This window comes from Benincasa hispida, chromosome 6, assembly GCF_009727055.1.
Source record: "Benincasa hispida cultivar B227 chromosome 6, ASM972705v1, whole genome shotgun sequence".
Taxonomy (NCBI): domain Eukaryota; kingdom Viridiplantae; phylum Streptophyta; class Magnoliopsida; order Cucurbitales; family Cucurbitaceae; genus Benincasa; species Benincasa hispida.
Window position 1 is genome coordinate 33,424,339 of NC_052354.1, and position 16,852 is coordinate 33,441,190.

General features: G+C 29.4%; 1 non-coding gene across 1 annotated transcript; it reads left to right on the forward strand.

The window, feature by feature from the left end:
- Positions 1-5,681: 5,681 nt before the first annotated feature.
- On the forward strand, positions 5,682-5,762 carry TRNAL-AAG. Its single transcript has one exon. It is a non-coding gene; the product is annotated as a tRNA-Leu (tRNA).
- The last annotated feature ends 11,090 nt before the right edge of the window (positions 5,763-16,852 follow it).

The following is a 16,852-nucleotide window of genomic DNA, read 5'->3' on the forward strand; positions in this document are numbered from 1 at the left end:
ATGACTCAAAAAACCAAAAACTTTTCTACCAATGACCCCTTCATAAAAACTTTTCTACCACTGACATTTTTTCCATGCGAAATTCTAAAATTACCCCCAATTTTAATAAGCTTTCAAACCAAAACCTTCCATCTTCTTCCTTCAACCATTTCTCAAGTATTCATTTAAAATGTATTCAATGCAACACCAACATTCCACCAAAGCATTTATTTCCAACTAATATTCTACCAAAAAGTATTAAATAACATTGATATGAATAGAATGGAAGGTCACTCTCAATATTCACTTTTTGTCAAACTCCCCATGAAATTCTCTCATTGTTCTCTCGAAGTGTCCTCTCAAAGTTTCAGTTCAACATCCTCGTCGGTCGCTTTCATCGTCAGATTCAAAAGCAGAGAGAATTTAAGTGATATTCTACAATATTTCTTATCCCAGATTGCTTTCATAATAAGTATTGTTTGGCATTAAATGAACGACCGTATAGTAATATATACACAATTGTTCATTATAATATAAACGATCATTCATAAATTACTAGACGATCGTGTAGTAAGTTATAAATGATCGTGTAATAAGTTATAAACGATCATGTAGTAATTTATAAACGATCGTGTAGCAATTTATAAACGATCGTGTAGTACTGTATAAACAATCGTTCAGAAATTTATATAAGATCACATATACAATACTAAACGAACACTTATAAATAGTTGGGCGGTTGTTTATCAATTGCTGGGCGATTTCTTAAACTTTTATGGGATATTGCTTAAGATTTGCTTATCCCATTGTAGATTAATGACGCTACTTCGCATCTTTGTACAATTTGGTCGAAATTGGGATGAGTCAAGAATAAATAATGTTGGAAGTCATATGAAAGGTCTGAAAGTCAGAAATGATATAACAGTCAGTGAATTAGTGAGTATTATGTACCAACGCTGAATATCGATCCAGATATGTTTAATATACACATCAAAATTTGTTACAATTTAGTGGTCCTAGCTCCCTTGATTGACATAATCGATGATAAAGATCTTAGCATTTTTAGAAGGTGGTGATGCATCTCGGATGTCGTTATTTGTATCAGTTACACCTTGCGAAAGTCATGGAGTACACACAAACAATATGTACTAGCATTGCAATCCAACCGATCAACCCATTTCAACCAGTCAAAAAGTAGGATTATTGGACACTTAATCAAGTCTAGATACGAATAAGTTGGCCGAACATACCGCTTGAAGGATATAATTAAAGACGTCTGACGAGATTATGGAGTGAGCATAAGTCACAGGTGGGCTTATCATGCTAGAGAATATGGATTTGTGTTCACACAAGGGTCATCGAAAGGATTATGTGCTATTATTAGGGCATATGGCGAGGCACTTAAGCTTGAAAATCCAGTACGATCTTTGAGGTTGAAGTAGAGGACGGGCAATACTTTAAGCATGACTCCATGTATCAGTAGTTTTTTGAACTGCATCCGCCTAGTAATCGTTGTTAATGGGACCCATTTGCACGAAAAATACAAAGATGTGTTATTAATAGCAACGTATATTGATGGCAACAATAACATATATCCTATCGCCTTCAGTATTATAAATGGTGAGAATGATGAATCATGGACTTGGTTCATGAATCATTTGAAGGCTTCGATAGGAGGGATTCCGAATTTAGTGATTATATCATATCATCACATCTCAATGGCAAAGGCTATCTCAAGTATATTCCCTAATGCATTTCATGCTCTATGTATATATCATATTCGGAATAATTTGATTGACAAATTAAAGAATAAGGACATAATCCCACACTTCAACCTAGCTGCAAAAGCTTATAGAATATCTGAGTTTCACGGACATGTACTTGTATAGAGTTTAATTGCATTGAGATCCCGTGCTCCCATGCAATATTTGTAGCAACCCCTAAAAACACTAATGTTCAAACATTATGTGCAAAATGGTTTACAGTTGAGTGTATGTTTGTTGCTTACATTGAACCAATATTTCCAGTTGGACATAGATAAGAATGAAGTCAAAGACTAGATTTTGAAGACTTTGAAATTATACCACCACGAAAGGTAGCAAGTGTTGGTTGACGTCAAACTGCTAGGATACCTTCTACTAGAGAGGAGCCACAACAAATATACAGGTGTACACGATGTGGTTAGAGAGGACATAACAAAAAAACGTGTAGACAAACATTAATAACACTTGGCACTGGCCTATCTAGACTCAACAATATGTAATTTGTATGCAATCAATTTTTTATAAATGAAGGGCGATCGCTTAGTTATTTATGCGCGATCGATTAGTTACTATGTGTGATCATTTACTTCGATCTATGTGATAGCTTAGTTATTTCTATACAATCGCTTTATTATTCTTATGCGATTTCTTATTTATTTGTACGCGATATTGTAGTTATTATTTGCGATCGTTTACTCAAATATATGAGATCATTTAGTTATTTTTGGGCGATTGCTTAGTTAAATGTACAGTGCAATTTGAATTCTATTACCATAAATATTTATTTGCCCATAATTCAATTGAATTCAATCTTGGTAGCATCTTCATCATTAGTAAAATTGAACTTCTCGAATGCGGTCTCCTTGCAAGAATGCATTTGGGTCCTTCGGTCCAAGAATGAGTTCTTGTAGCCTTTCACTGCTTGTTTCTCATTCTACTATTTCCCTGGTCGGTCACGACCCAGTTATCAAGTTAAAATCGTCTTGGGAGAATGCTACCTTCTTCTCTAGAATGTTGAATGATATAACGTATGGGTTCACATCCGCTACCTCCCTTAACAGAAAATGGTGCAAAAGTTGTGCATTAAAAACAAAATCTATATCCAACAGTGAACCAAAGGTCGTTTTCCTATATAGTCTCGTTTGTTCTTCAACTTATTCCTAATCACAGAGGCAGTTTTGTGGACTTGGCAAGAGATGAAAGAAGGAAAATATTTCTGAGAGACGATCATCTTACCAATCTGACAAACGTGCACATTACAACAATTAGCAAACAATCGCATAACAAAAATTAAATGATCGCATAATAAAAACTAAACGATCATATAACACAAACTAAACGATTGCATAACAGATAGCTTAACAAACAATCATACGATATAAACCTAAACGATCAGACAATAAATATCTAAACGATCGCTTAGTATTCTCTATTCGATCACTTAGTATTCTCTATCCGATCGCTTAGTAATATCTAAATGCTCGCTTAATATTCTTTAAACGCTCGCTTAGTATTCTCTATCCATTCGCTTAATATTCTCTCAACGATCGATTACAAATGAATACACGATTAAACCCTAAAAGATAGTCAAACCTCGAATATCAACATGCATTCTTCAAGGAGAGGAGTCTCATACCTTTCAGATCACAACAACGGTGGCAAGTGCGTAGAGACAACCAACGAAAAATCTGTGAGGAGTGCTCGACTGAAGTTTAGAGAGAAAACAAGAGCAAATTTGAGAGAAAATTCCTTGAAAAGGCGTAGAAATTCTTTGAGAAGGAAATGAAGGAACCTATTGTTGTAAAGTGTTCGTACAGGTGCGGATGCCAAACGACATGAGGACTTTTTAAACTTGAGGGTAATTTTGGAATTTTGCATGGACAAAAGATTAGTGGTAGAAAAGTTTTTAAAAAGAGATCATTGGTAGTGGTTTTTGGGTCATTTTGTGAAAATTTCTCTCATCCATAGACTAAAAAAACACAATTCAAAAAAGTTTTTAAATTCTTACCAAAATTTTTAAAAGTAATATGTTAATTTTAAATTTTCGAACTCAAAAGTGGATGAAGTGACTAAATCAATTTGAATTTAAGTCGTAAGACTATCACATTCCAGCATCAAAGTAACATATAAATGGTTAAAAAAAAAGTTTAAAACAGAAAAAACACATTAGGTTTATCATAATTAATTTTAAGATAATTATATTTCATAATAGTTTTTTTTTTGACTGGTTTGCATCAATTATGGCTTGATCTGAATTTTTTTTGTTAGACAGATTTGTAGAATTTGTTCTAAAATTTATGTTCCAATGATGTTGATAAAGTTCAGATAAATAGAGTTGATGGAAAGGAGACTTTAACCTTTGTAACAAAAAAAAAAAATGAGGGGTGTGTTTAAAATATATTTTAAATGTTTTAAAAATAAGTCATTTTGAAAAAAATTGGAGTGTTTAGCAACCCATCAAAATAGCTTTTAAAGTATATTTTAAACATTTTTTATAAAAAAAAATTAAATAAAAAGGAATTTTTTTAAAAACAAAATTTTCTCGATCAATCTAAATGAGTCCGAATGTGGAATGCCCTTCGAGTACAAGAGTCGGATTAGATTTAGATTCAATAAAGCTCATCCAAGCCCACACCTATCACTTGTTGTACTTCAACTCAAAATTTGATGAGGGGCAAATTGCATAGTATGTAAGAAAAAACCGACGCGTAGCTTTTTCTTCCTTGATTTCATCTGTAATCCTACATATTCAACTTATTAGTGATGTAATTTTTGTAAACTCTACATTTAAATTCAATGAATGCATGAAAGCAAATTTTGCTCTATTTTCTCATAATCTCAATGTTTTTCTCATTAATAATTTCTAAATATTCCATTTCTAAGAGACAATAACTTTAGTAATATAAGTTATCAACGACCTTCAAAATTTAACAGTATAAATTGACATTTGTCGAAATATTAACAAAAAATTCATAAAATATAACTTCGTCGTTAAACAAGCCATCTTGTCCAAATGAAGCTCTATTAAAATTTTTGAGTTTTACACGATTTCAGTCATAAAAATCAAATGATTGATTAATTTCCTCTAGATAAATAAAGGCAATTGTTCTTTAATTATATGAATTGAACAAGATTATAAGATAATACTAATTTTAATTGATATTTACCCTCTGAAATTTGTGAACAAAAATGTCTCAATTTGTGAAAATTGTCTTGCTTTAAATAATTTCACTTTGGTTCTTTCTGATTCTTTAGGTGAAGCGCTTTTTATAGTAATTTATAATTGTATCAACCAAATCTAATGTCACTTTATTTATATCTGCAAAAAAAAAAAAAAAAAAAAAAAAAAAAAAAAAAAGAAGGGGAGAAACTACCAAACTGAAATTTCAAGTACATAAGTACAAATAATTTTATCCTATTATTATTTTATTTTTTAAAAATTAGGTATTAAATTTTGTTTAAATAAAAAAAATGAATAAATAAATATTTTTTGAATGAGTAGGTAAAACTAAAAATTTCTTTAATTAAATTGATTAGAAATATAAAAGGCATTTTGATAATCATATATATTAAATTCTCATTCTAAATAGAATAAATACTACTAATGAGTTTCTAATTACGATTCTAATTCATTTACATTACAGATAAACAAACATCTTTAATCAAAATAACATTCAGATTACAACTCAATCTCATCACGATGGCATTTTATTGTGGTTACATCCAAATCTAAACAGCTAGGTAAACAAGTCCTAAGGTGTTTGAAAATTAATATACCAATTTATGATTTGAATATTTTTATTATGACGAAGATTTTTGTCATTTTTAAAATTGCATTTTTCCTGTTTTAACTCTTCTAACAGGTACCTAAGATTCATTTGGGCCTTGCAAATAATTTTAAATATTATATATAAAAACATTGATAATGAAGTCACAAATGTTGAGATGGCCGAGTTGGTCTAAGGCGCCAGATTAAGGTTCTGGTCCGAAAGGGCGTGGGTTCAAATCCCACTCTCAACAATTATTTACTTTTTTTTTTTCACTTTTCAATTTTTTTCTTCATTTGTTCTTTTTAACCACTTTTCAATTTTTTTTCTTCATTTGTTCTTTTTTTTACCACTTTTCAATTTTTTTCTTCATTTGTTCTTTTTTTTTTTAATCACTTTTCAATTTTTTTTCTTTATTTGTTTTTTTATCACTTTTCAAATTTTTTTCTTGATTTTTTATCACTTTTTCAAAGTTTTCCCTTAATTTTATTTTGTTGGCTTTTTAATCACTTTTAGATATTTTTCTTAATTTGTTAATCACTTTTTGTTATTTAAGAAATTATATCTTCTCGATTCCTATATCTTTAATTTTTTCGATAATCTTAAAATTTTGGTAGGACAAATTTCCTTTTTTTCCCTTTTTGATGAAATTTCAAGGAAATTTCAATTTTTTTTTTAATTTTTAGGAATTAGCTATGTTAGCTCAATTCAAGTTTCTTCAGTTTATGGTCATGATTATGCACAATTGTATAGTTTCATACGCCAATGTCATTTCTGACAAATGATGAAGTTTTTTCAATGTGTTACTTTTTCTAATTTTCAACTTTTCTTAAATTTTAGCTTTACTTTAAATCCAAAACTTTCATTTCCACATAAATTAAATTTGGAAAAAAAAACCACAAAAACGCACTTGTATTATTTTTAATCCCATTCAAACTTCTTCATTAAATTTTCACATTATTTCACCTCAAAATTGAATGATGTGAGTTATGTTTCTTTTACCATCTAAAACTTTCAATTTCACATCATTTCACCTCAAAATTGAATGATGTGAGTTATGTTTCTTTTACCATCTAAAACTTTCAATTTCACATCATTTCACCTCAAAATTGAATGATGTGAGTTATGTTTCTTTTACCATCTAAAACTTTCAATTTCACATCATTTCACCTCAAAATATTCATAAACTTTATATTATTTTAAATTATTTTTCCATTTATTTTTTAAATTCATGTTCTCACATCATATTTACACAAACATTTACAATATATATTGGAATGTTGTCTTACTTTATAAAACGATGATTAAAAATGGTAAATTATAATCTAACTAAGCCACAATTAAAGTTTTATTAACTAATTATAATAATTTTTATCAATTCGATAAAATTTTTCGTAAATTTTCATTGACATTGATATTTCAAATCTATGTTTTGGAAGAAATAATTGGTTATAGGTATGGATGAGGATGAAGAAAAATAAGTCAAGCACACACTTTCAAAATGACCAAATTTAAGAAAAACTAGTTAAAAAGCTTGTGTGACGCATGTGGTCAAAATCGTTTAAAATATAAACTTTACTGAATGGAATATTTTTCATTTAGATAGTAAATATTTCACATGATTTTACAAAATAATGAAAAATATGTAAAACTTGAATACTAAATGAGATAAAGTTTGTATTATATATCTCGAAGTTAGAGGATCAATTATTTGCACAAATTGCAAATAATAATAATAATAAAAAAAATTCACAAGTAGTTAAAAAAATGCGAATATGAAATGTGCTAGACATAGTAAAAAATCTATATAACATAAATTGTATAATGAAATATAAATTTTGAATGAATATATATTTCATTAAGTATAAATTGTAAATATTTGACATTAAATTTGAAAAGAAAAGAGATGGAAATGGAAAATAATGAAAAGATAGATGAATTTAATAAAAATACATAAAGATGATGAAGTTAAACTAAAAATTATATATTAACTCATATAAATAAATATGACATAATAAGGTTTCTTACTCATGAATAATTGTTGTGTGATTTCTTCTAATGAATTGATTTATGGAGGAAAAAAAAACACTTTATATAAAAATCACACAAATTGACATTTCTTTAAGATACCTCAATAAGTTCGTAATTTAAAAAAAAGGTACTAAACAAGTTAAATATTCAATCATAAGCATACAATGAAAGGAGAATAAATATAATGAAATTAGATTAAGAATAGAGATGAGAAAATACAACCATTTTCAAATTAAAAAATATTAAACTATTTTTTAACAGAAGATTTCCTAAAGTTCTATATCTCCCTAACCCTTATAAAAACATCTTCCAACAAAATAAAATAAACATAAAATCTGATTGAACTTTGAAATCATATGTAATTGGCTAAAATCGCGTCAATCATAGGTCGATTCAATACTCTCTTTCTGTATTTGCAGATATGTTACTATTCTCTCTATCATTCTAATGGGATAGAAGAAATAGTCGTTGAAAAGAAAAAGATATCGAAACGGAAAAAAATGAAAAGATAGATGAGTTTAGTGAAAATACATAAAGATGATGTAATTAAATTAAAAGTTATATATTAATTCATATAAATAAATGTGACATAATCTTCGTTCATGAATAATTAGTGTGATTTCTTCAAATGAATTGGCTTATAAAAAAAAAAGAAAAATAATAAAAATAAGAATTTATATAAGAATTATAGACATTGACATTTTTTACAATAATTCAATAAGTATTTAATTTTAAAAAATATTAAACAAATTAAACATTCATCGTAAGCATACAATAAAAGGAGAATAAATATAATGAAATTAGATGATGAAAAGAGAAAAAATAGTTAGTTGGGATTTTCAAATTAAAAAATATTAAACTATTTTTGCGGAAGATTTTCCTCAACTCCTCCCTCCATATCTCCCTAATCTCTACAAAGTTCTTTTATATGAACATCTTCCAACAAAACAAAATAAACATAAAAGTACGGTAGAATTTTGAAGTCATTGATAATTGCCAAAATTGCACCATCATAAGTAATTTAATAATCTATTTCTCTAAATATTTACAGAAATGTTATACTTCTTTTTGTCATTCTAGTGGGATAGAAGAAATGGTTATTGGTAAGGAACATGTAACCCATGAGATGAAACATTACATCCAATTTATTTTTCTACTCCGCATTCAAACTTAAATCTCATCTTAATTCTTTTATTTCTTTTTTCTTTTCTAACAAAAAAAAAAAAACATCTTTAAGGTGGACCTTTTACTTCAAAAAACTTCTCAAAGCACAATACAAATTTAGTCATAAGATAAATAACAGTACCTCTAAAATGAGTTTATGAATTTGTAAGGCCTCAATTTTAGTCTCCATGATTTCTTGAAAGATTTTATTTCTATAATCATTTAAGAAACTAAAATTTGCAATGATAATGTAATGCATCTGTTATCAATTTCTTTATTTTTAAAGTTACATCAGACACCCACACATTTTCGATGGAATAGTTGTGTCTCATCATCATCAAATCCAACTAGTTGTGACTCTTCCACATTAATCAACACATCAAATACGGTAGAAATTATGAGGGCGACTAGACAAATGTCTAATTTTAAAAGATAACTTTGGAAAATATCTGAATATAGTTTCTATCCCAAAAATGTCTAAACTTAAAATATTTAATTAAATAAAATACATTGTAATTAGTTGAGAATGTGGACAGATATATCCTTCCTAACAATTTACAGAATTACACAATATTTAAATGCAGAATCTAATCCACTCTCACACATTTCTTGTGTATGTATTTAATTAATGTGAAGGGAGAGATTAGGGATTTTTGGGCAATCTATCTCTTCTCAAGAGCAAAGGTAAACATCATTGATGCATTCATTGATAACATCTCCAAAGAAGTTTTCTAATAAAATATTGTAAGTGCTTGTGCTTTTTTAAGGACTTTGATTTAAAATAAAGAAAATTACCATTGACGTGTGCGTGTTTTTTCCTGTTTGTTTTATTTTTTCCTCTAGTTCTTCCTCATTCAAAATAAAGGCAATCTTCATTGACGTGCGTTGCATTTTTTTTTTTTTTGCCTTTTTTCCCCCAATTTTCCCCTTCTAATTGCACTTTCACCAATAACATCTCCAACATTGTTTTTTAAGGGGAATTTATGTCGATTTGTATGTTTGTGTTTATGACATTCTCTCCTCCAAAGGTAATTGTGTGTGTGTTTTTTTTTGGCCTTTTGTTTTTTGTTTTTTTTTTTTCTTTAGATTCTTCCTTCTAAATTCTCAATAACACTATAAGTGTTTTTTATCAACCTTATTTTGATTGATGTGTTTATGTTTATTATTACAAATGAAATATTGAATAGATAATGGAGAGAAAATAGGGGAGGATGAAAAGCCAAGATGTAGATATGGAGGGAAGATTTGAGAAAACGAGGAAGAAAAATGAGATACGGAGGGATGAATTAATAAATGGGGAGATATTCTGTTTTAATCGTATTCAGTTTTAATAGCAAACTATTTATCATCTTCTTGAATCTCACTATTAATTCAATTCTTCTTGCATTTTTAAAGTGAGTTTTTTCCCTTTTTCCCTCTTTTTCTCCTTCTCCTTCTATTCTAATAAAAACATCTTTAACTCATCCCTTTATTTTCAAAGAAAATTTGGTTAGAGCTTTTTTCTTAATCAATGAAAGTGGAGGAAAAAAATGTGAGAATTATCAAGAAGGGGAGAGATATAAGGGAAAATTTAGAATACTAGAAAATGAATAGATTTAGAGATATTGAAAATATAATCTTTCTAATTTTAATTTTTAAAATTTAATTAATTTGATTGCGATCAATTATATTATACTCATTATCCTTTTATTTTCAAAGAAATTTTGTTTGAAAAGTTTTAAGATATAATTATAAGTGGGTTTATGAAAATAAAAATAATATTCAATAAAAAAGTAGTAAGATTAAAGATAATATCTAAAAAATAAAATTACAAATTATAAAAATAGGATTTCATATAATCTACGAAGAAAAACAACTTTACTTAATTTCTTTATTAAATAATTTATAAAATTAAAATTTATTTTACAGTTTTAAATATAATACATAATATCTTTTATGAAACAATATTTAAATAATATCTATTTACGAAATAAGTAAATTTTATACAAAATTTAAAAACTTTTTAGTTACTTGAATTTAACCTACTAGATTTTAGGTATAGGTTTCTTTCTTTGTACATAACTTTCAAAGACTAAAACAAAGCTATGGAGGAAAATTCGCCTTCCTATTTTTCCTAAATTTTTTTATGAAATTCCATCATTTTCTTCTCTTCAAACAATTGGAACTGTTCTTTTAAAGATATCTATAGAGAGAATTTGAAATAAAATTCATCATTTCTAAGAGTGATTACTTTGACGATAAATATATGAGAAACGTTAAAATAAAAATGTTATATTATCCATATTACAATACCAAAATTCATAATAAATATACATTCATTTGATAATTTTATAACTAACACAATTTTTTTTTTTTTTTTTTTACTTTGTACTATATATATATAGAGAGAGAGAAAATTACAATTCTTATTACATGTTAAAATTTTTATATATTTTAAAATTTTTAATTAAAACTATGAGATTTCATGTGCATTGAAGTGTTCTTAAACTAGTCAAAATTAAATGATAAAAAGAAAGATTAACGCGTCTAACAATCGAATAACACTTTTATGGGCAATAAACAAATAGTGACATAAGGAAAGAAACCAAAATTGATTTAAAAAATATAGAAATAACAAAAACTAAAACCCAAACCTAGGTACAAATACAAGGTTGGCAAGTTAGTGTTGTTCTTGATGACCGTGTAAAATGCACTACTACACTGCTAGATACATGGAATCCACACCAACAAAATCGACAAACCTAGAAACCTCTATTGTTAACACGCATGGATGGTGTAGTTGTAGGTTCAACAATTGTGTTCCCGTACATTTGATAAACCCCCTCTGAAGTAATCACATAAACCAAAACACATCCCAATATTCTTTAATTGTAATTAGGTTAGAATAAATCAAAATTTAATCAATGTACCATGTAAATACTTTATTATAATATGAAAGTACCTTGTAATCAGAAAGAGTTAAACACTTTGAATTCGAGTTTATACTTTGTATCCATTTTTTTCTGCACTCTCTTCAATCAAGAATCAAATCAACCATCTTTCTCCAGCAAGACCCACTCCCCATATCCTTTGGCACCATACTCCAATCTCTCACTTACATCGTCATCGCCAACATCGACGTCGGAATTTAACTCTCTTCATCGACATTGGCAACGACCTTGCAAGGTCCATGTTGCCCTTGCCGCCTCTGTTACAACCAACAAAACCCCTTTATCATCTCATATAATTTAATCGCCAAAAATTCTCTTCATCCATGTTACTGAAACACATAGAAATTAAACAAAAAACAAGAAATTCACTGAAAATCGAAGGGCAAAAGACATAACTAATTGCCACCATATCAAACCCTCGAAGGAATTCTGACCTCTTACATGGTATCTAGATTTGTAAATTCTAGTCTCCATGGGAATAACAAATAATTTACAAATAGCAAAAAGGGAAAACAAAGACTCAAAAGGAGAAGGAAACAAAATACAAGGCAAAGTTTTTGGTGGCTTTGTTGGTGAATATCATAGAAAATTGGAGTGAGCATCGGTCGGTTGGAGTTGGTTTTTCGACCAAACCACTATCGAACTGATCATGTTCGGTTTAGTAAATCTTCAAATCGACCTCGATCAAACGAGGAGTAAAAGTCGATCGGTCGGTCGGTTTGATCGCTTTTATTTTTTGAAGTTTTCTGATTTGAAATTTTCTCAAACCGACACCGACCCACCCCTATTTTCCGATTTAGAAAATGTAAAGAGAAGAAGAAGAATAAAATTGACAATTGAAAAAAAAAGAAGAGAGAAAGGAGGGGACCCAAATTTAAGAGAGAAAAATATGAGATTATCTAGATATAGATTCTCCCTTAATTCCTTTCATTAATTAATTATAAAGAAATAATATTCAGTTTTCAGAATCATTAAAGAAACACTATCTTACCCCATATCTCATCCCGTATTTCCAAAGTAAGCAAAAATAAAATAAAAATAAAATCTAGATATAGATTCTCCTTAAAAATCGGGCTATCGGTTAACTATGAAGTTCTTATGATTGTGCTACCGAAAAGAAAGGTGCACCCTATTGGTATGATAGTAACTTCTAATTCTTTTAAGCCTTTTTCAACTATACTTTCATTTCTCATGATCCTCTCATTCAAATATGATCTCGATCCATTCATGTCCCCCTTCCTAAACTCAGGTGATTACATGCCCACCAGCTTTCGCTTGGTTCATCCCCGAACCATATCTTATTGGGCTTTCGCTCTGATACTATCTGTAATGCCCCAGACCTAATATTCAGACCAAGATTCGAAACTCGGATTCGGTACCTAATGGCCCCAACATTTCTCTGCATCTCTTGTGAAGGAACTCGTGTGAGGAAAACCTTGAGTGGAAGCGGATCGTCCAAATTTCATTAATTATTGAAAACAAAGTTTACAGTAAACATACAACAGATATGCATTTAAATTTAAACTACAACATGCTTTTAAAAGAAAAAGAGTTTCAAGAGACCTCACCTTTGAAGAACCTTTCTTTGTGAAACTCCACTTCTTGAAGAACTTCTTCAAGATTAGGAGTAGTGGGCTCTGACTATTTTGGTTAGGAGGGATAGGATTTGGTGGAGAAGGTAGATTGAGAATTCTCTTAAGAAAATCAAGAAACGGAACTCTTCTCAATCATTCAATATGCAATAGCAAATCGTAGAGGAAGAAGAGAAAACTACTTTTCTTTTATTTCTCTTGCCATAAAAATTAATAACCACCCACTTAGTGGGTGGAGAGAAAAGATGAGGAAGGAAGTTGTAACTAACTTCTTTATTATTCAAAATAATAATAAAATAATATAAATAAATATGATAACTAACTTATCATATTATACTCATATTAAATTATATCTTATATCAAATATAACATATAACTTATAGTTTTATATGTGATAGAATATAAACTATAGTTTCTTTTCTCTATTTATGGCATTTAATATAAATTTCATTTATATTAAATTTAACAACTATGAATCACATTCATAGAACATATATTTGAATCTCATTCAAATATTTATTTTCTCTCATTAAACTATAATGTATCAAATACATTATAACAATTATATCACATATAATTGAAATAATTTAATTATATCATATATAATTAAATTCCTCTTACTAATTTGAACAATTCAAATTAATCCAAAAACTGTTTCTCAACTAAATCCTTTTGAGCTACTAAGGGGACCTTATAGACCTGTAGTTTGAAACTCCAAAGGTACATGAATAATTAATTAAAATTTTTAATTACATTATTCACCGTTCGTTAACTGTCGGGTACTCCATTAAAGACCGACAGCTGCACTCTTCGCACTACAGATATATTTCTGTGTCCATTGACTATAACCAAGTACGATGACCCTTCACAAATTGCTCGTAAGTACAACTAGGCTAAATTACCGTTTTTTCCCTGTAGTTACATCTAACTTCTTAAGTATCACTAATTCCTCTAATGAACAATAGATCATAGTCCGACTATAACTAAACTTCTCTCAGGCTAGGAGAGGGTGTGGCACCACATTGTTCAAGACTCAGAATCAACCCTTAGGGGAGCAATTTATCTACTTACCCCTACTTTAGGGAAGGAATGAATTCCTTGTATAGCTATGTTTCCAGCTCCCCAATCAAACGAATCCTCAAAATAGTAGGCTTATTGAGTCGGCGATTTGGCCACTCTCACCCATACAAATCAAAGGACTACCCTCATAAGTAAGAGTCCACAACTCACTCAGAATTTAGATCATGTTACCTACAGTCATCCTGGTGAAATGTAAGTCTCTATTATGAACGATGTTATATAATGAGACTAAACATTTCATGATTCGATCTTATACACTCCTTTGTATAGAATATCCCCACTCACATGTCTAATACATGAATGATCAGGATCAGATCATTTGTAACACTTTACAACAATTGTAACACCTACAAAGCAGGCCATACTTGTAGTATCACAAGGATAAGGTACCCAGTCTTATCCATCTACTATAGACCATTTAGGTTATCACTTAAACATGTGAAGGAAACTTGACATGAGGAGAATCTTGAGCGAAAGTGGATCGACCAAATTTCATTGATTATTGAATAAAAAATTTACAGTAAATATGCAAATATATATGTATTCAAAAATAAATTACAACATGCTTTTAGATGACATATAGGTTTCAAGAAACCTCACCTTTGAAGAACCTTTCTTCATGTAATCCCTCATACGAGCCACGAACAGAACTCCTTCCTCGCGAATCTCCTTCTTCACGCACGGACACTACTAGTCGGGAACCCTCTATATTCTCTTTTGGAATTAAATGATTCAAGCAGGAGTTCTAGGCTTTGCTTGAATCCTTGGAAGAGGGAAAGATAAGGAAAAGAGGAGAGGGAAGATTGTTCAGAGAACTTTTTTTTTCAGAGAACTCTTTTCTGTGTGAAAACTTGGAAGAAGAAGATCCTATACAACCAACTTGAGAACCACATTTTGTTATTGAGAGAATAATGGGAGGGAGTTATAACTCCTTCCCTTTTATTAATTTCAAATAAGTTAATAAAATAAAAAAATATATAATAAAAACTTTATTTTATCTCTCTATCTATATATATACACACACTAAATGTTATATCAAATATAAATAACATATAGCCTACAGTTTTATATTACATCAAATACAACGTAAACTATAGATTTATTCTCTCTGAACTATACATGACATTTAATAAATCACATTTATATTAAATCCATTTATATGAATCTCATCCATATAAATGATATTTGGATCATATCCAAATATTTTATTTCTCTCAATATAAATCATATTTATATTTAATTACATGAATCTCATTCATATAATTGATATTTGAATCATATTCAAATTTCTCTCATATATAATGTATCAAATACATTATAATTAATTATATCATATATGATTAATTCTCTCAATTAATTCGAACCCTTCAAATTAATCCAAATATAAATCTCTGTTGAGCTATAGTGGGGATCTTCTGGACCTGTAGATTGAAGCTCAAATGATACTTAGATAATTAATTAAACTTTTAATTAAATTATCCAACATCCGTTAACTGTCGGTCACTCCACTAAAGACCGACAGCTGCATTCTTCGCACTACAGATAAATTTCTGTGTCCATTGGATATAACCAATCAACAGTGCAATGACCCTTCACAAATTGCTCGTAAGTACAGCTGGGCTAAAATACCGTTTTACCCCTGTAGTTACATCTAACTCCTTAAGTATCATTGATTCCTTTAATGAATAATAAGTCATAGTCACACCATGACCAAGTCCTATCAAGAGAGGGTGTGGCCACTATGTTCAAGGCCTGGAATCAACTCTTAAGGGAGAAATTTATCTATTTGCCCCTACATCGAAGAAGGAGTGAATTCTGTCTTGTGTAGCTGAGTTCCAAGCTCCCTAGTTAGACGAATCCCAAAAATGGTAGACTTGTTGAGTTGGCATTCTAGCCACTCTCACTCATACAAATCAAAGGACCCCCTTCATGAGCAGAAGTTCACAATTCACTCAGGATTCAAGTCATGTCACCTATGGTCATCCTAGTAAAATGTAAAGTCTCTATTATTAACGGCGTTATATAAAGAGATTAATCATTTCGTGGTCCGGTCTTATACAAACTCTTTATATAGGATACCCCCGCTCGTATGTCTCCACATGAATGATCAGGATCAAATCATTTGTAGCACTTTACAACACTTGTAACATCTATAAAGCAGACCGTATTTGTAGTGTCGCTAGGATAAGGTACCCAGCCTTATCCATCTACTACAGACCATTTAGGTTATTTTTTAAATATGATCCACTTATATGTCTCTACATACTTGTTTAAATTACATAAAATAACCTCAGATCTTAGTTTATTGGATTGAGTATATGCTTATAAAATAACACTTATTTTATTAATAACAATATGTTTATACAGAGTTTACAAACTACAAGATTACAAGGAGATTTAAGACACCATTTCCAACAACATGATCCATCCGTATGTCTCCACATACATGTTTAAGTTACAATGATAACCTTGGATGTTGGTTTATTGGTTTGTGGTTAATGCAACTAAAATATCACATATTCATATTTTATAAACAAAGTGAATAA